The sequence below is a fragment of the Typopeltis vanoorti genome, chromosome 23 (assembly GCF_054136105.1).
Source record: "Typopeltis vanoorti isolate ZY-2024b chromosome 23, IOZ_Tvanoo_1.0, whole genome shotgun sequence".
Lineage (NCBI taxonomy): Eukaryota > Metazoa > Arthropoda > Arachnida > Uropygi > Thelyphonidae > Typopeltis > Typopeltis vanoorti.
In genome coordinates, this window is record NC_143571.1 from 83009587 (window position 1) to 83031492 (window position 21906).

The following is a 21906-nucleotide window of genomic DNA, read 5'->3' on the forward strand; positions in this document are numbered from 1 at the left end:
TAGTATAATACCAAGGCAACTCATGCCAAAGTGTAATAATTTTCTTGTATACTTTTCAGCTGCTAGTTTCTCAACAAAACAAAAACAATCACATATTTTTTTGACTTTGTGTTCACAATAAAAGCAGTTCTAGTGAAATCCCAAAAAATAAGTAAAGTAAAATAAAATAAACCGTGCTCGGAGGGTATGTTTTGATGGACTGTTTACAGGCTTCCGTGCGTCAGGTGTGAGGAATGGGTGTCACCCGAGGAAATCCGCGTCGTTGTATGCTCCCAATACCAAAACGAACTTGTTGAAAACATCATCGATGCGAGTTATCTGCTGGCTTTTTGGTTCGCGTGTTCATTCGTTCGGCAGACGTAGAAATGCGACAGCGGAAGCTGCTGTTGTGCGCTGCTTATTGACCAGGGTGTCTGGCTAAACAGCGGTGGTCGAAGAGCGGTTGCGGCCAACTAGGGATCAATCACAGCTTCCTGTATCCGAAAGTATCCGCGGCTGGTAGATTGCTAGCGTGACTGCTTAAAATCTTTTCCATTGCAAACAGCTCCTCCTGGCGTCTAATGGTCGCACTAATTGCCACATTTCCAGGTTTCTGCAAGTCCAATGGGAACATCGTGTAAATAGTTCCGTCCGAATTTCTCTCTAGGATCCAATTAACTCCGGGGCCGTGGAAGTACATGTCTAATGAACGACTCTGCTGATGACCACTTTGCTGTTTCTCTCTATCTGCGTCGCTCTTCTTTAACTCTTCTTAATTATCTTTGCTCACTCTTTGAAACAATTTGTGTTGCCATGTACGCTCTATAAAGATTCTAACCTTTTTCTGGGTTTACGCTTGAGGCAAAGGAGAATGGAAGATAATTCGCTACTCTTCAAGATGTCTCTGTTGATCGTATCATTCATGAAATTTATGTCTTTACACGTTAAGGTTTTAGACGCCAGGTGGCAGTGCTGTATTAGAGTATTAGTCCATAACTTCCTACGTGTTCGCTAAGACTGACATGTGAGTTCCACCGTTAAGGAAAAATAAAATTAACATATTCAAACACCTAAGAACAATTCGATGTGCTCCATTAATTTTAATATTGCTGATAACTTAATCAAATATTTATATGCAAAATAAAAAGCCCATATCATTTTTCGATCGATGTCCAATGCTTCCGTACAGCCTCTGGTGAAATTCTTTATTCACCTCTGTTCATAGACGGTGTGCTGTGATAGTCTATCACTTGCTGTAAACACAGAGAGAGAGAGAGAGAGAGAGGAAAATGGCTTATTCCAGCTAATTGAACTTCTGCCAGTTTTTCCCTCTCGTCTACGTAGCCAGTCGCGGATGTGAACCACAGTTGGGCACAACTTTCCCTTAGATGTCTCGGTTTTCCTGAGAAGTCGTCAGATGCTAAATATTTCTCAAACATCCTCCTTAAAATATATAATGTTTAGAAGTATTCTTATGCAATTCCAAGTAGTAAAGATAATATATATTTTTCTTGGATTAGGTGTATGTTTTTGTTTGTTTATGTTGACAAGGTATTACTTGTTGATTCACAAGGATGAACTTTAGCATTTTGCAAGCGCCAAATATAATGCAGTCCTGGGTATTGGAATTTCTTTCTCTTGCTAATATGTAAGTTTTTTTATTTTATGTGATTAAAATTGAAATTTATTTAGACAGAAGAAGTTGTACAAATGACAACAATACAATAGCGATGTAACACAAGTATTATAACAATACAAGTGACAATATAAAAGAGTATACAAATAATACTACGTACGTTATACACTACTGTTCAGCTGGTAGCATAAAAACCGAGGCTAAATAAAATACTTAAGAATAAAGAACAGGAAAGGAAATAAAAGTAACTGTTCAATGTGTGTAACCAAGGATCATAGCCATACTGGTTACTAAAGAAATGTAGGCGATACAGTCCCTACAAAATTAAATGAGAGTATCTATGAGAGCAAGCATAAAAAATACAGCATATATTTGAGGCATAATACTCGTATATATAACATTTAGAGTAATGTCATAAATTCTGTGTTTAAAGGATAAATAAAAATCAACATTATTTAGGTCAATAAGGTCTCAATTCCCTCAGTTCCAGTTGCAATTCATTTTCAAAATCTGTTTTATTTTTCTGATAAAGGGAAATATTTGCACAGATGATTTCTGATGATTTTAAACAGCTTTTGTAGTTGGATGCATTAATGTGCTGACATTACTGGATAGATCAAATTGGATCACACGATCTTTCCCGATATCCCTTATGAGTATTGGGAAAAAAATCGAAAATATCGCCTTGCCATCGTGGATTAGAGATAATAGAAAAGTCCAAAATATATAATTATTTATATATATTTATTTTGAAAATAGACCTTATACGAATCAACTGGACACAGATTCTGGGAGAATTACTGCAATAATGTAATGCGATCTTATATTAATTGCTCTTTACAGTCCTCGAAAACTTTACAAACGTTGAGAGCGGTGTGCTGTAACACAACTATTTGCACATTTCTCTCGTTGTTTACACTTCTTGTTCCTTTTATTATTGCTGTTTGCCTTTATTTCCATGCATGAAATGGTTTCAAACATCTTAATGCACTTTCCACAATTGCTTATTTTTCTAATGCTTTGTCTCCAAGGGATGTTTTGATACTTTGTTGATAACGGACAAACCTTCTAAGCTAATTAATTTGTAGGATCCTATTTTAGAACTACTCTTTGATGTACATTGAAACAAAGAAACAAAGTTAAGCTGAATGCGTTTGGGCTAAGATTTCTAGTACTTAATTAGTAAAAAGGATTTCGAAGCATTAAAAATGAATTAACGTAGACGTGTACTGAGCCCAGTTCTTTGCCGACGCAACTCCCATTCATTTTTACAAATTTTTATTTGATTATTATTATTAATATTATTAGGTCTTCTTATCATTTGACCAGTAGTTCGGCACTTGATTGATAGATGGCTCTCGGAGCGCAGGTACTACATTTTAGTATTATAGATAGAGAGATAAACCAAAATTGTTTCTTTTTCTTTACAGATCTAAAGCTCCCTTCTTTGCCAACTAATGATGTATCAATGGCAAACACCTTGAACTTTTCTATTGATATATACATAACATAAAAAAGGTCATTATTATGGTTAGATAGCAAATAGTCCACCAGTTGACGAGATGCTTTGATATAATGAAATCCAAATATTGTCCCTTCTAACATGAATTATCACTCCAATTGCATTTCCCGTTTCTTTTGAAGTTTTTTATACGATAGCGCGCGCAGCTTTTTCTCCTCTCTGTGCGATGTTATCGTATTTTTAGATTAATTCTGCGCCGACTTTGCTCCCTGATGGAATATTTTCGCCAGCAATATTATCTATGAAAATGGCAATATTTGGAAAGAACTCCTGTGGGGAACGTGTAGTATTTGTCAAGAATCTCCCATCAAGGAGAATTCAGGTTTGAAGATGTCACTTCTGATTACCACTTCAAAGTTTTATGGTACAGTTTGACAGGATTTTCGCTGCGTGATAGACACTTCAAAAAATACGAAGAATATCTTTGACAGTGGATATAAACGAACGGAAAGTTTTTGTATAAATAGTAAAAGTTTTGATGTGCATGTCAATTTAAGTGTGCATCAGTGTTTTCCTCTTTGATTTTTTATTAGTTTTTCTGCGAATGTAGGCTTCATCTGGTTTGTTTTCAAGGATTATATGAGTTTCCTTCTCAACATGAAGGTGACAGTAGAAAAAAAACAAATAGTTTTTATAAGGAAAACAACGATATCTGCTGCAGTTATTATGGATACCCAGTATCATTGGCATAATAAACTGAAAGTAGCTTTAGAATATCCAGGATCAGTTTTAAAATAAAATAAGTTACTATACAGTGGATTAGGCTGTACACACTGCCAAAAATGTTTCCCCCAAAAAGCAAAAACTGGAGTTTCTCATTACAAAAATAGAGAAAGTCGAATCGATATGCATTTGGAAAATATTATGCACTTTGCACATGAAAATAATGAAAATGTTTATTCTTCAAGTTGAAGAATAACAAACAAAAATAAGCTAACACCTCTTATCGCGTATAGGGAATAGGCGAGGCTGTTTTAGCGTTATCTAACTTTTGGAGACCGAGCAGGAAGTTCAATCTCCACCGTCAGCCAATCAACGAAAGCTGACTCAAGACTATCACTAATTATACATGGCATCCGGTGAAGAGAAGCGTCCAAGAAGTACTGCCATCTCTTGGTCTCCTTAATCCTAACACTATGTTTACTGTCTAAATAGTGTGTGATTTTCTTGAATTTACGGGACGAAAAACCCAACACTACGAAAAACCAGCTTGCCAATTCCAGAGATCGACTAAGACGGAACTGGTCGAAAAGGGCTTAGTAAAAGCTTTTGTAGTCAACGACCAGACTTGAACTTACGACGCTCTTTCTTCGGGCGGTCTAGCGCCATGGACGGCACACATCACTTCCAATGAGCTACACAGGCGTTTTCAAGTTGATTTGCAACAATATTCTTTGTTTTAGAAAACAACTGGTTTTGACTACAACTGAGAGGAAGATAAAGTGATTATCAGTTAGATTTATAAAACTGAATCTTATAGAAATGATATGAACCAACTGCTATGTTTAATTTGCCACTGATTTATAGTAAAATTGCTGGAGGGCAGAATAGTGTAATTAGTCGAATGGTATTGAACGGTGACCTAATTTTATTTAATTAGTTTCCATCTAGGAAAAATACATACTTGATGGAAAACAATCAGATGAATGGAGTAAGCTTTATGAAGAAATATATACAAAGAAATATGGAGAAATTGATAAACAATTTTTAAAATGTTTCAATAATTTGAAGATATCAACAAAGATGGAGAGAAAAGGAAAGAAAGCAGGCTTCAAGGTTTTCTTAGACCTTCTGAACTAATTATTTTTATGTTTTCAATTACTATTCAAAATATTAGATATCGTTTTGGCTTCTATAAGGATAACTCATTTTCCAAAGTACGTGTTCATCTGAAAACGTCATTAATTATTAGCGTAAAATCTTCATGTACAGAATCGTTTTCCCCAAAGAGTTAAGATAAAGAGTCCAAGCTTCATATTACATCACCTAATTCCTATCTCTTAAATGTAGTGGTTAGAAATAAAAGAAATGCATCCTACAGCCGCGTGCGATGAGAATTGTTTTAGATTAATGAAGTCATAGCTACCATCTGACAGACGTAAATCAAAGAACTCAGAAGGGACCCCTTTCTTTACAAATGTTTTATTGATTGAATTGCGATTCACTCTTAATGTAAATATGTTAACGCACAGACATCGGGTATCTTCCAGTCACTTATTCTAAATTCAATCATTCAACTCTGAACCCTTATGCAGTCGTAGAATACATTACCATTCCAGCAACGTAAACACCACAGTGTAAACATTGAGTGATTTGTTTAACCCACAAAACCGGTTTCTTAAAACATCAGAGAAGAAATCTGAAATGCGTTTTGTAATCTAGAGAGTCTCAGATCCAGAAGGCAATCCATTTCATGTAAATGCTTGGTGTGTTTATCTTTTGTTAGCCCGTAATTTTTATAGTTGTTTCAGGATTAATTTCACAGCTTCTGTTATGATGAACATCTCTCGTATCGATGGACAGATGTGTATTCTTTCCTCTCTTGGGCGTAAATTTAATTACACCCAAGTTAGGCAAACCCTTCCTGTAGTTCCACCGTAACTTACAGTTGAACTCCCAAAAACAAAAGTCCCATAGGAAAAGTCTGTGTAGTCATTGTTCCGCCGATCAATACAACGGGGGTCTTTCACACCTGCCTTACTACGGTTAGCTAGAGAGGAAAATACAAGCAAAATGGATCCTTTCATGCTAAAACGGAAGACAAGGAAAATCTATAATCTCGTTTTCACACTGTGCTTTGAAATATAAAAGTGCAAAGTGAGACAATGTTTACTAAAAAAAAAAAAACCCACTGTACTTAATTTATGCACAACTGTTGTCTGTTCATTCCGGTTGATATTATCAATTTTGGTTTGTTCTAAATACTGTTAAAAGGCTTATCCGAAACATAGACTTACTTCCTAGGCAGAGAGATGATGTACTCCATTTGTATTGTTCACTCTTAAAATTTATAAAGTGCGACTACGTAATAATTCACACATTGCTATCACAAAATCAATAATGTCATATTTTTTTGCACGATCCCTAGAGGTCGCTTATATCTCAAACTTCGTACGCATTGTTTTAGTGGGATGTTTATATCTTTTTAAATCAGTTGACTAGTCTGGATGGACCAGAGGGTACCGTTTCTGGTCTTACTCCAAAAGACTATGGATTAGAAACACACCATCCTTCAAAAGCCAATGGAGAACTTGATTCTAAATTTCATTTATTTCCAACACGTCCTCAGAAAAATTTCTAGAATGATTTTATTCTAGAGAAACGAATAATTCCTAAATTTCGTAATTGTTGCATGAAATTTAGTATTCGTTACGCACCCTAAGATTTTTTTTTTAAATTCCCAAATTTGATAACTGGTAATTTGCATAAAATTGTATATAGAGCACATATAGTCATACTTGCCGTTTATTTTATTTTATTTATACTTGGAGTATACTGTACTGAATGATTTGAGGTGCTACGCAGGTGTCCCAAAATGAGATATTTCATTTCCGGTTTATATTAAAATAATGATCAATTTCAGTAATTTCACAGATTAAATTTCGTAGCCAACTTAGACATTAGGATAAATGAAGATATTTAGAGAAATCTCTAAATAACACAATCAATAGCATATACAGTAGAACAGAATAAATAACGTTTTTTATGTTTTTTTTTTTAAATTAGCCTTTATTTCCGATGCTTCAATAAAGTGAAACAAACTAAACGTGAAATTTTAATTGCTGTTATTTTGATATGTGAATTTTGATTTCACTGTTTTATTTCTACATTTTTATTTTTGTGCTTATAGTTTTTGAGAATCTCTTTCAATAACTATAGTATGTTTTTTTTTTTAATCATATGAATTAGATGATCGTCTGCTGTTGTTTTTCAATTATGTGAATTAAATATTCGTTTGCTATGTTCTTTTGTTTTGCGTTAGATATTCGTCTGCTATTTTGCCGTTCCCTGAATCTGATATTTGCATGTAGTTGTTCTATTCTCTAAATCTGATATCTTTCACCTTGTTCCATTAACCTAACACGGATATGCCTATTTTATGCTGTTAAGCCAGTAACAGTAGTTTGCATCTGCCAAGGAGAAATATGACAATCTCTTGCATATATTGTAGCATTTTATTAACCCTGTTTCTGTTGTATGCGTGCATTACGCGAAGCGATTTTAGGATCAAATTATGCAGGCCTACCTTCGCTGTGCGGAAAACTCATTATTATATTATGTGCATACGGTTGGCTCTTTACAAAGCTAAAATAACGCAATATTCAGTTTATTAGGTTGTTTATCATGAGATGCCATAATTCACCGAAATGCTCCCATTTTATAAGTACTCTTACAAAAGATGTGTTCAATGTTTTAGTTCATTTTGGTTTGGCAGCGTAAGACAATCTTTTATCAGCTGTATCGAGAAAAGACATTTGAGGCTGCGATTTGTGGAATAAATATATAATAATAAAAGTACAAAAACATCTCTGGTGAGGAAATGGGCTTCTTTACGCTAACGATAGCCGGTCATTTCGAAAGAGAAGACACTGTGTTCTACAATATACTGTTGGAGATGGCTGACATATTTCTCAAAGGCACATGTTTTATATACCAAAGAAAAACGCCTGTCATACAAGATGGCGTTGGTAATAGACTTCATCATATTTTCCGTAGTTGGGTGATTCTCTCGCTTTCAAGCCGTTTATCACACAGCACACGTCTTCAACCGAGGAACTTTGTAAGCGCAAGTCCATTGCTTGCATTTACAGACAAATAATGAGCGCTTAAAATATTTTGAAGTGTTTTAGTGGCAAACTTTTGCAGCCTTTGTAGTTTACATTCGCTAGAAAATATATCAGGTGTCACAATAAGAAATTTAAAGGGAAAATAATGAGGTTGGATATACGCTCAAATATTTTGTATTATTTGACTGCTCCATTAGTTACAGAATTGAAACAAAAAGTATAAGGTGGGGGGAATTCAAAGAACGTGATTATTGTTATTTTTGTGTCTATGGAAAATTGTGGAAAACATGGATAGTTACTAAGGAACTGTTGGTGGAAATAGGGTCTACTGGGATAGGTTAAAAAAGACAACGAGACATGGATTAAGCAAAAACAAAGCTTCAGTACTAAAATACACATCGGTAATAGGAGAGTCTAACTTGATCTATCGTTAGTTCCATTATTTGCATCATTTGCCGATAATGAATGTATTCATGAAAAGAGATGCTTAAAAGCCAGGACGAATCCATTTATAAAAGGGAGTGTAATAAGACGCTTTTTCCCCATCCGTGTATAATATGTGCTTGAGCAACGTGTTTAGAATTCTACGGATGGGTTAATAATTTTAATAGTAGGAATTTTAGAGATGATAGGGTTATTGTTCCTCTAAAACCCAAGCGAGGTATGTCTCCGATAGATTTAAAAGTAACCAATTAACACTGCGAGTCATGTGACCTCCGTAATAAACGCATATTGCGCTTTTTTCATGAACCTTTTCTTAAATATGAAGTCCTCGTATTATTTATTTATTTCTCTGAGTATTTTTCTTCATTACCATAAAATGACATAAGAGTTAAAACAGTAACTTCGTGTCTTTCTGATTCCCTTTGTCATTTCGTAGCGTTTGTCCCTTTCTAATTACGTAATGAACACATCCCCAGAGAGCTCATCTTTTAATTAGTTTTTCGTGGACTCTGGCTGGAATTTATGAATATTTATAAATAATAATAATTCCTTATTAACGAACGTGATGGCATTATAAAATAACTCAGACTTTCTTTGAATGGAGTGCGTGTTTCTTCCCAACCTAATGGTTGTGTTCGTAGCAATGCTACTTTAATAGAGAATAATTATAAAACAAATTAGTGTTTTTTTTTTTTTTTTTTGCCCGTAGATATGTATGATCATTGGCCGCTCTGTCTGTTTCGAAGTACGAAAAACCCGAGTTTCCGGTAGAATCCCCTCCCCCCCATTCGTATGAGTACGACTAACTCATCTCTAACTGAAACGGTGATAAAGGTTCTTTGCGTCATAGACGATTCGAACCTAGGTCTTTACGACCAAACGATCCGTTAAAACCAACTGAGCGATGAAGGTTCAACTGAACAGAGTATCTGTAATAAGTATATGTATGTTGAGATGTTGTCATCTTTCAACACGAAGTCTCTCCAACCAAAAAGGGGATGAACTGATTAAAGTGTCATAAACATTACCACAATATTTTAGTTCTTGTGGACACTTAAAATTATTGATTATAAGAAGTATTCCTGTGTTCTACTGATCTGTTACTATCAAGTAACATGGCGTTTTTTCTACTTTATTATTATCTTCTTCTCCGTACTACGTATTAGGCCTACTGGCCTGTTACAGAGCTGACTTGAGCTCTTCTAAGTCGTACCCCTCCCCCAGGATAAGGTGATTAGCCTTTAGCCTCCCGGAATATCCTATGGCGGTATCTCGTGCGTCTACCGGGACGGTTTGCCTGCTTTCGGGAGGAAAAATCCCAGATAAATTGGGGAGACAAACCCTGCTGTCCATGCCCAAGACCGACTTACTTATCTATGTCTGAGAATGATCCTTATGCTCTTCACGTCGGTGACGGGAATCGAGCCCAGGACACTCCTTTCTCAGGCATATGGTTGCGAAGCGCATAGCCACTAGGCTAACCACGCGGACCTTCTTTATTATATCTCACTTTATTATATCACATATCTGCCATTCGAATATGTTCGGCAATTTTTTCTGTTTGAGATTGTTGGTTGGATACTATAAAATGGACGGAAGGTATGTTGTACTTTGTATTTCTTTATTTTTCGTTACATTTTTGTATTCTTTCTCTCCTTTTGACTTTTTGGTGAATACTTTGCCCTTTGGAAAAGCAATTATTTTACATTATAAAGAAAGTTTTTGTGTTCAAAATCCGATCCTATATGAAGGAAGGATTCTGACTTTTATCCGGATTGGTATATTCTCGCCAGAAGTTTCGGAGGTACACAAAACATCACTTACATACGTTAGCGTGTTTGTAACACGAGGCTTACAAATGTCCTTCAAATGTTCGGCACTTCTCTGACGTGGACCACATTCCAGTAAATAGCTTTAAAGAATACATTATGTCACATGGTTGTGTTTTTGGCTGGTAAAAGGAGCTTTAAATCCCTGATCGATGGGCAACAGCTGAGAAAAGACATGCTGGAAAAGTTAAACAACCCCGACAGAGCAGTCCTCGCTTGGCGGAAAAGATGGCGCTCTTTGATTGCGTACTTGGAGGACGTGCTTTGAAAACAGCATGTACGGGTTGCAACGGAAAAACGTTACCCACTGCTTGTCAGAGAGTCTTTGCCTATGCTGCGCGTGAATATAATTTCGGTATCAGCACGAGAAACTCTTTAAAATGGTTTTGTTGTTTCGACAAAATGTAGTTTCTGGGTAATTTTTGACTGAATATAAACTTTCTTATTTGCCCACGATAACAAAAAAAGTCATCGTTTGATCTAAACGACAAAAAGTTATCTGGCAAGAGTGAGTTAAGTTATCGTTTTGCCAAAGTTAAAAAAAAAGTTATTATTTAGGTTTACTAATTAAAGAAGTTAATCGAAATGGCAAAAAATATTATTGAAAAGGGAAAAGGTCGTTATTTGCCAAAGTGCAAAAAAAAGTTATCTGATCAAAGAAATAAAGTCATTTGGACTTTGTGTGCTTTACATAATAATTAGGTCTTACTTTTTTGTTCGAAGAAAACCGTAATAAAAAAATAACAGCGAGAGCATATAAATATACAGTTTTCAGCCGCTAAAGCATCTCGCAGTAATAGAATTATATTTAGTTCAACTTTTAAATCATCCTTTTGGAAAGGATAATTCCCAACAGAACTTTCATCAGCTGCCATGCTTAAAAGAATGGAAAATGCTTTATCAGAGAGCGTTCATCTGTATGTAGCGTATCCAGGAAATACCTCGCAAACCCTTCTCAATATTTGTGCAGAATCCATTAACTAGTATCATGTTCATCAATTATAAACTAGAAAATTACAAGCCATTAAGTTAAGCGTTATGCAAATATTTAAACCACTTAATTCTTTGTCAATAATGTAATTTTATGGAGAATACAAACAATGCTGTGTCAACAATTAAGAATAAATATTGTTACAACACAAGAGGAAATGAAACGTTTTGCCATTAATAATTTCTCTTACGTAACAATGCTTCGGTATATAATGGAGAGATTTGCGTTTCTCTGAATCGTCTTGTTTTATATAAATTAATGCATATTTAAGACGATTTTTGGATCGTCTTCTTAGTGAAATATTATTAGTGATACGGAATAAAATCTGGTGATGCATTAAGTTTTCTTATAAGAATTACATTACGTTTCAACAAAAAGAAATGAACCATTTAGCGGATATAAATGTAACGTCATATGTATTTACCGAAAACATTGACACTATCATACAGAGGCACTTTCCCATTTCCATCGAACGATTCGGATGGTATTTGAGCCATTTACTGCAGGATCCAATATGTATTTCTTTTCTCTTTCTCTCCACCTTTTTGTCAGCTCTTTACGCTCAGCCGAAGCTATATCGCCTTGTAACGGAAAATGAGATTTTTCGCTGCTCTGAAGCTGTATTAACTTTCAGATGAAAGGGTGTCTAGTCTGGTAATTTGCGCGGGCCTATGATTACTAGGCGATATCCCTACTGTTCTCCCGTAATACGGACACTGCTGTAATGGATCAAAAAAGGGGAAAAATCGTACAATGCACCTTACTTAGTTTTTAAAAGCAACTTGGTTCTTAGTACTTCATTACTCATGCTGACTTTTTAACACTGTGATGTTACGGACGAATTGTCTGTCGTTTTTTTTTTCTTTCATTCCCAACGGGCGCTCTTCTTGTTATTAAGGATATAGTTCTTTAGATATAAAAAAGGCAATTGCAACTAATGTGTTTATAGCATTTATTTTGCCCATGCAGTTCCGAAAATATCATGATAATGACTGCTTATCGCACCTTAGCATTTATATTGGCTGAAATATATTGTTTATTTAAGAGATAAAAGCCTACTTACCTCAAGTCACATAAGTTTGGCTAAATAACGCCTTTTAAAATACTTTGACTTAAATTTCTCTTGTGGTAGCTTACTATCACTGCATTTACCCATTAAAGAGACTTTCGTTGTATTTTTTTAAAGTTAATAAAGTTAATAAACTGTCTAGTTCTGTCTGCTTTAAACATCACTGCGTTGAATCATCGCATTTGTTGTGATATTAGCTGTTGGTTGAATAGCTCTGATGCCATAGAATCTATCGCAGGATATGTTTCAAACAACTGGGCAAAATTCATGTGCACTGGGCAATTAACTTTGACAAATGGTTTTGTTAACACAGCCACGGAGCCAACACACAGCTGCAAGAGACGGATAGGTTGTGCGTTTGCATCGTACATTTTGAACGCGAATGACAGTCGTAAGACATAAATTACTTTTATGAATGTCCCTGTGGGGCTTCCTTACTTTAACAATGTAGTCTAAGCATAAGGAATCTTTACGAAGGATCGGGTGAGTGGATCTCAGGCGTTTTCGACAAGTTGCCAACGTCAATAGTGTGGTGTTGTTTCAAAGAAATTGGGATTTGGTTCCCGTTAGCTTACAGCATTGATTTAAGGATAGCAAGAATGGAAACGTAACAAGATACAATCCTTATTAAGGACTTGCAAATCTCAACACTAGAAGCGCTATTTTAAACCATGAAATGTTGAGTTTCCCATCAGAGTTCAAAGCACAAATCGCAATATATTTCTCCCCTTTGGTTCCATAAACATTGGCTGATCGATTGCATACTGACAGACAAGATGAACCTTTCACCCGAACAGTCATCATAACGGACAATTAAATTTAAAATATTCTCCCATATATCAAAAACCAAAATCGGAATTCAAAATAATATCCGGATGTCACTTCTATATAAGGTTGTCTGCTGAAGGTGGAAGAAATTCCCTGAACTAGTTATCTTGAGATGGTGTGACAGAATCACGAATGTTCTTTATCTAATATGTAAGATGCAGCTGGTATTTTCGATAAAATATAATCCTTTCGGAATTCAAAACTCCTCCAAGTACTGATTCTCTTTTAGAGTGAACACGAACTCTGGAATATTATTTTTCAAATTTGATCAAAGGATGCTGCAGAAAGTCATAAAAATGAGATGAGCAAAGGGCGGAGATATAAGATAAAAAATATGAGAATGAATATTTTTTTTAATCTTCTATTGAATTAAAAACACGGCTTGATAGTCTAGTTGTAATATAAATAATAGCAGTTCTTTAAAATAATGAAATCATACAAACCAATTATTTATAATAATCCAGATTATTCTGCGGATATAATTTAAAAAAAAGCAGCCAATGATATCCTAGGAAAAATGAAGAAAAAAAAATGGTACAGTAAAAGGTCCATCAGAAACTGGAATTAATATGCGGTAAAGATAGAAAAAAAATAATAAAAGAGAAAAATAAATTTTGCAAAAAACGGTTCTCTTCTGATACATTTGATAATGAACTAAATTATAAAAAGAAAGAATGGCATAGCAAAGAAAGAATTAGACCCGTACAGGGAAAACTGGAATAATCATAAAAACTATTAAACAGAACACAGTCATCGAAATATAAAATATTGAAGTACTTGAAAACAGAAATTAAAGAGAATGGTTTCTGTTAATTCACCAAGGAATGATAGAATGAATATTCAACTGTTTATCCATTAAGTTAAGCGTTATGCAAATATTTAAACCACTTAATTCTTTGTCAATAATGTAATTTTATGAAGAATACAAACAATGGTGTGTCAACAATTAAGAATAAACATTATTACAACACAAGAGCAAATGAAACGTTTCGCCATTAATAAAGTACCTTACGTAACAATGTTTAATTATTGCTTATACGATGCTTATATATTGGCTCTTAGTACTGCGTAAAAGATTATTAAATCTATTAAATAAAGTTTGGCAGTCAGGAGCAGCTGAAGACAACTGGAAGAAGTAAAGTATTTAGCCTGTTAAAGAAAGAGGGGGAAAAGGTTTATTGGATGGATTTTAGCTTCAAAATATCAAATATATATATATATATATATATATATATATATATATATATATATATATATATACAGCAATATTTGAAACGAAAATAAAACTATATAGAAAAATCATTTACTGGGTTTCGTTTCATTTCATTCTTCATTTTAAAATAGTTAATCAAAAAACACACAAACTTCATCCGAAATACTCATACTCAAAGCACAGATTATGAAAGAGAGTTTCGTTTTATGATCTACATAAAAAGAAACAAACTGTTTGAAATAGGTTAGGCAAAATTGAATTATTTACACTGTTAATACAATTATTTGTAAATATATGTGAAAGTAACGATATAACAGTAAAACTCAATGAATGAGATATCCACACAACGGATAAAAATAAATAGAGGTTTAAAAAATAAATAAATAGATGCTCCATCGCCATTATCCTGTCCCTGTAGTGATTCTCAGTAAGTTCTGCAAAATATCTCTCTACAGCCGCAATCACATCTTGTTTCGGGAAAAAAAAAAAAAAAAAAAAAAAAAAAAAACGCTGACCAGCGAGTAAGAGTTTTAGTTTTGGGAAGAGATAGAAGTCAAAGGGAGCCAAATATGGGAATAGGGTGGATGTTCCTACAATTCATAGTGCAGATCCCTTAATTTTCCCATTGCCAAAACACCTTTGTGGGCAGATGCATTGTTCTGATGAAATATGATTTTTTTTTCCTGCAAACTGGGTCTTTTCTCGCGAATGTTTTCCTCTAGTCTGGGTAAATGTTCGGAATAATATTCCCCGGTTATTGGTTTACTTTTTTCAAGATAATTAATAAACAAAATACCTTTAGCATCCCAAAACACCGATGTCATGACCTTTCCTGCTGATGGAACTGATTTTGTCTTCTTTGGCCCTGAACAACCGACTTCAGTCCACTGTTTTGACTGCTGTTTAGATTCTAGTGTGTAATGGTGAATTCAAGTCTCATCCATAGTAATAAATCAACGCACAAGATCAGTTTTATTCTTGTTAAAACGCTCCAAGCACTGTTCAGAGATTTTCATGCGAGTTCGTTTTTGATCTGCTGTGAGCAAGCGTAGCACCCATCTTGCGCAAAGCTTTTTCATTTGCAATTCTTCATGCAAAATATATCCTTCCAGGTTTTTTGAAATGCCTATAGTCTGAGCAATTATAAGCATTTTGACTCGCCAGTCATCCAATGCCATATTGCACTTGATCAACAATTTCTGGTGTTGTTACACTTTTTGGACGTCCTTCACGTGGATCAACTTCAAGGTTGGTACGGCCACGTTTAAACTCGGCAGCCCATTTCTTAATTGTCGAAAACGAAGGAGAAGAGTGCCCATAAACGTTTATGAACTTCGAATGAATTTCTTTTTCCGTTAAACCTTCTTTGATAAAGAATTTTATAACCTGTTGATACTCAATTTTATCCATTTCAATGGATCCGACAACACTTTTGCTTCAGACAGCTGAATAAACAAACTACTTGATAGAATGATTTGCAATTTCACACGGATGCTTATGCCAGATGTACTAACTTAGAAAAAACAAATCTTGCCGATAGTGTTGTCATCTATGATCGAGGCTGAGAACTTGTCAGACCACCCTCGTATATAATGACCTATTAAAAGAATGGCAATATGTAAATTAATTAGAACCAAATTACCGAATAAATATTTATTATATATAGTGATCAATTCTTAATTGCTAATACAGAAAGTGAACTGCAGTTTGCTCTATACAATACTGGAAAGATATTAGCCTATTAAAGATACCAAATATAGAATGAAGATATCTTCTGATAAAAAAAAGTTTTGAACCAGAAAAAAATGTTAGGAATAACAATCTAATTGAAAAGCTGGTTGTAAATATTCTGAATTGAAGAAACAGAACCAAAACATAAACTTAATAAATTCACCAAAATTATAGACAGGATTACACGAGTAATTACCACGTATCATCGTATAAGTTGCTTCCATATGGATTAAACTTATTATCAGCTACTTCCTGAGACATAACAAAGAAATATAAACTTTACACCTTTAATATAAACTTTAATCCCATTTAACATATTTTCATTATGGCGACTAATTGAAAAATAGAAGAAATGGAACCTTATTTAGATGCAATGTGAGTATTTTGATAGAAGTCTAATGAATTACTTAATATTTGGCATTTTTGACAACTGGAATTAACTGCTTGTTTGTATCCATCAGTGAAGGTTTTAATAAAACATCAAAAAAAACCAAATGTCTAAAATATACAAAGATTTTCATGGATGCCAAGCTCCCGATCCATTAGAGCATCCAGAAAAAATTAATTTGCAAAAGATTACACTCTTTCTTTCAATAACTAGAAAGCGTCAACCTCTCTCTCTCCCTCTCGGCAATTTGCTTCTGACCTAGCACAGAAATTCCCCTAAACATCTGATAAAAGAAAAACATAGTTAAACCTTGGAGGCAAAACAAAAGTTTTATCTGCAGCAAAGTGTAGTAACAAAAATGCACCTAGTCAAAGAAAGAACAGATAAGAAAATAACTGGTATTCAATAAGAACTTTTCACATTTTACCCGAAAACTCGTTTCCAAATCTCAAGACAAAAGCTTTAAAAATATAATAAAAAGTTAATGCGTTGATAAGAGCTACTTCGGCTGTAATTCTCTTGTTTGTGAGGAAACATATCTTACGAGATCTTTCAAAACATAGTTTTTTGTAGATTAAGGCTGTGTTTTTTTCCTAGAAAACATTGCGGCATGTTGTTGTTTTTGTAGAAAAATATTTGTGTTAGGCTTATGTAGATAATTGTTTCTTATTTTACTTATTTTGAGTCATTTTCCTCTTTAGAATAAGAACCGTTGAATATTCAAGATTGTACAAAAACAAGGAACTCACACACGGAATAAAAATGACTAATTAATTATTAAGTAATCAAATATCACTAATTAATTAATTATTGATATGAATATCAAACTAATTGATCTTCATATCAATGATTGATATCGTTGCATAATTAAAATTAATTGGCACTTTTTTCGCAGTTCTTTTGAAAACCATATTGTTGTTCTTCTGCATAAGCACCTATTTTAATAATCTTTCTTCACTGATCAATTTATTAGTACTGCATTAGAGTTCTAATAAATTGATCAGTGAAGAATACCGAACTGAATTCCTAATCACAACTAACTAAATATCAAAACATTGTATCACGGAATATCTGACTTATCAGTGGGCTCTGTCACCTAATATGCAATCATGTATGTGGACATTTTTGCCTCAAACTCTGTTTTTATGGTATTTGGATCACAATAAAATGACCAGACATCCACAGAATATTGAATATAAACCAAATATAATATTAGCCGATGCACTTTACTTTAAACACTTTAGACCATCAATCCAAAAATTGATTTACCCAGAAGTCATTCAAGATTGATTATGTTTAGCCTAGTTATAATTAGAATTCAAGACAGAACCTTAATATTAAAGAATTACTCCAAACTTGAGACATCTTTATTTTCTCTAAATTAAATTTCCTTTATGTTTTATTTAAAGAAGCATCAGAAAATCTAATTTTACGAAATCCTGCCAAGACTTATGCATAATTCATAACCTTAAGATGCGTAAATTTCAAAAATATTTAAGATTTTCTTTGCGTTTTCTTAATACACTTTTGCCCATTAAAAAGTGAAAAATATTCTCTCGCTGCACCGGAAACTAATTAACGTCTCCTCCTAAGAAATTTTGAATTATTTCAAGGCTGTAGGTGAGGGTGGATAAGCGCTACATTCGCTGTCGATCGCACAGCGGCACATCTATACGGAGAATGACCATGATTCGACTAAAATCAATTAGTAGGTTCTAGCAGTGAATGTTCGGTAGTAATTTATTTCTTTACTTTTCTTAGAAATATTTCTTCGACTGCCAAACACCAAGAAAAATTCCATTTTTTTATATTCGCAACAGTCAGGCTGTTTTTTTCTGAGCACATCTCCTTTCGTCTCAAGATGTTTTAGAATTGACAGTAATTTTCCTTCATCTATAAGAGAACCATCTGGTGGAGACAAGAATTGACAGGTCCTGTTTCTCCGCTAGTTTGGTAACTGTGTACTTCCGGAAGACTTTAGATGGCCTCTGTCAAGACAGGTTAGTGATGCCCCAAAGTGCTGCTTCTATTATTTGCCAAAAAAATTCGCTGACGAGGCTGTTACCCTTTAAAATAGCGCCAGGAGATTTTCAGAGACATGCAGTGATAGCGATATTGACCGTGCTAGGAAATGAAGTTAGAATATATTTTATAATGTTTCCATTATTATTACTGATGAGCAGAAATATCCAATATACCTTACAACGGTCAGCAATGCAGGATGCAGCTGGCTGAGTATAACTCCGATTTTATTACTAACACCCAATATTGCCCATTGATTTGATTGAGTGTTTGTGCTACTGATTATTTTGATATTTAACTGAGAGATATAGAAATACTTAGTTCTTAATAAATAATAAGTGTAAGCAAACGAAGTTTGCGCCTGAAGCATTTTCAGGACTGGGGCAACTCGTTGTAAAGGTGGTATGACTTCACATCACTTACCTTAGTATCCCAAAATGCAAAGCACATCTCCTTGGGAACATCTATAATGCTATTCATTATGGGAAGGGTCACTACCCAGACCGGTCTCGACCTTTATTGAGGTCTCATCAGTGGGAACCAGACCCAGAGGTGATACCAAGGTTGAAGTAATGCAGAAGTCATATTTTCCTATAGGAGTTGCCAAAAGGTATCACACCTTATTATTATAATACTCTGGATTAGAAATAGTTAGTTATTGAAAAGTTGCTTCAACAATTAACTATTTTAATCGATGATCCCCAAATATCCATTGTAGCTTTCTACATCCTACATATAACTCCCATAGTACTGGAACCAGAGACTTACCATGTTGTCATCATTAAATACTTTTTCCCCTAAGTTTTCGTAAATTCTTCTTTTTCTTACTTTCAAAAATTGCATAACTGAATAAAGATAATACAGTTTCCATGGCTCAGTCAGTCTCGAAGATTACCCTTACTTGAAAAGACCATCTAGGCCATAATTTGCATTCCATCTAGGACGCAAGGGACCTTTATCGGGGGCTTTTCGATTGAATGTGAGCCTAACGTAGCCTTGAAGCTAGCCAGTTGAAGACTAAACCTTTCCAGGAGATCGAGTTTTTCTTTCCACAACCAGGCAACGATTTTACACGCATTTTACAGACAAGAATACATTATACACAATAGTATTATATTGGTTTAATAAGATGGTGCAGTACCTCCCCTATGATCTTCACCTGTCGTTGTACCATCATACGCTAAAGAACTGAGAAAGATAATTTCGCTTGATAAAAAATCATAATATTCGTGTTGGTAAAATTCGTGATATGAATTTTACCAACATGGAACATCTCAAAATAAAAGTTAGATATTCCATGTGCTCTCTTAATAACCGGAGTATGTAGTTAAATTCATTACGACAATATAAAAAATTACACTGGAGTTATATATTCTTGTCAGCATAAAAGCAAGAAAATACGTTCCTTGTGATTAAAATATCCATAAAGGATACAAAACTATTTAGGCTTTTTTGATCGATTCTGAGCCTACCTAAAAATCATAAAAATAAGACATTGGTTGGTTTTATGTTATTAGGGAAGAGTAGAAAAGTAGAACAACCTACTAACCTCTCCCAATGGTGGGGGGAGAAAGATCAGCAAGTATCTAACACGTACACTGATTACGACCACTGTGGACCTATAAAAGTGATACGCACCATAGGTGAAACTCGCCTCCACTTGGAGTTGGTTTCCTTTTCTATTCGTACTATTGTAGCCTTTTCTTTTTTCTTTTTATTTTATATTAAATTCATTTAATTTTATTATTAACATAATGTACATAACAAAACAGAACTATCGCGTTCTAATTATTCCTAATTACATGTTTGAAACCCAACTGTTAGTCCTACGATTTCGGATAACATTCCAACCACGGTTCTTTCTAGATCATTAGTGCACTGGGCTTGATTCTAGTTCGATGTCTTGCAGCCACACAAGGGTTCGCTCTTTCATAGACAATCTTGATAACGCTTGAGCAGGAAAACATAGAATTTTGCTTTAATCACATAGATTAGTGCCAACGGGATCTGTGGCAATATAACTAAGGGCATTATCCTTTCTCTGCCAACAAAATGCATTAGATGCCTCCATAAACTGGCCCGTTTGGCAACGGTTAGCTTTCGTTAAAAGGGTAAAGGAAGAAAGTAAATCTCGTAGGTCGCCAGCTCCTTAATTATGATAAATTAAGTATGGTGGGTCAATTAACGTCTGAGCTCACAAGCATCGAGAACGATGGTTTCGGCACGGGAATTTGGTTGAAAGCAGCGATGCTAAAAATAGACAAAACTTTGTTATGTGTGAGCAACGGTTTTCGAGATCTGACATAAACCATTCGGTTGGTTATTAATTATTCAATTTGTGCATCGCTCCTTCCTAAATCATATTGTATTGACTTTTGAATAAATTTCCAAAACCGAATGCCAAGAGTTTCCCTTTTAACAGCAGGTGGACGGTTTCCATGACAAGTCTAGCAAAGGAAAAGCGTGCATGCTTGCATTGCTAGATTTGTCGCAGAAGTCGCGTTACAAAAATAGAGGGAAAGAGAGAGAGGGATTAATTTTTCAGAGATATTTCTAAGAGAAAGCGAGAGAAAAAGTCTACTTGTTTAGGAAGACGAAGATTTATTTCGAAATTTCGTTTCTCGTGTGCTCTTTCTGAGTAATTTTGATTTTGCATTGGAATGTTCACCAGTAAGTACGAAAACGTCACGTGATCAGCGAATGCTGTTTCATCTATGCATAGACAAAGAACAGCATGCACACGCAGTGGAATAAAATGGAAGACGTTGAATAGTTATTTTAATGTAAACGAATTCTACAACAAACTTCAAAAATTAAAACAAAATACAGAAATGTTCATCATGGATTACTTGGAATAAGAATATTCCATACTCAGAATAAGAATTACATTTCGTTTGTAAATAGCGCATGCTGTTATCAATATCAGAAACATATTTCTTATCTTCCCCAGAGACAACAACAAGTATTTAAGAGTATTAAAAAAACCACCAAACTTCAATTTCGATTAAAAGTCTTAAATGTTGCTTTACTTATCTAAATTATAAAATAATCCTCCAGGATATTGGTCTGCTTTGTTGTCATTTCCTTTTTTTTCAATAACCTGCGATACTTTGAAGACAGCATTTCAAGCTTTAGAAATACGAAGGTTGGTATAAAATGCCTATCAAAAACTCCTAAAAAAATGCAGCCCTTCCATGAGTATGCAATCAGTTAAATTTTTGGGTGGCTGGGCACTCCAGTATCATCATAATGGAAGCTACTGCTTAGGTCCAACTAAGGGAATCAAATATGAAAATCAACTTTTCGCAATATAACCTAAGCCACTTGTAATACATTTTAATAGGTGAGCACGTGGTACTATTTCCGTTGTTCGGCTACGTTTTGTTATATTGTATCTATAGAATTTCTTTTCTGGATTTTCGTTTTAAAATAGTATCTTGTACCTGGAATATTGCAGTCTGGAATTC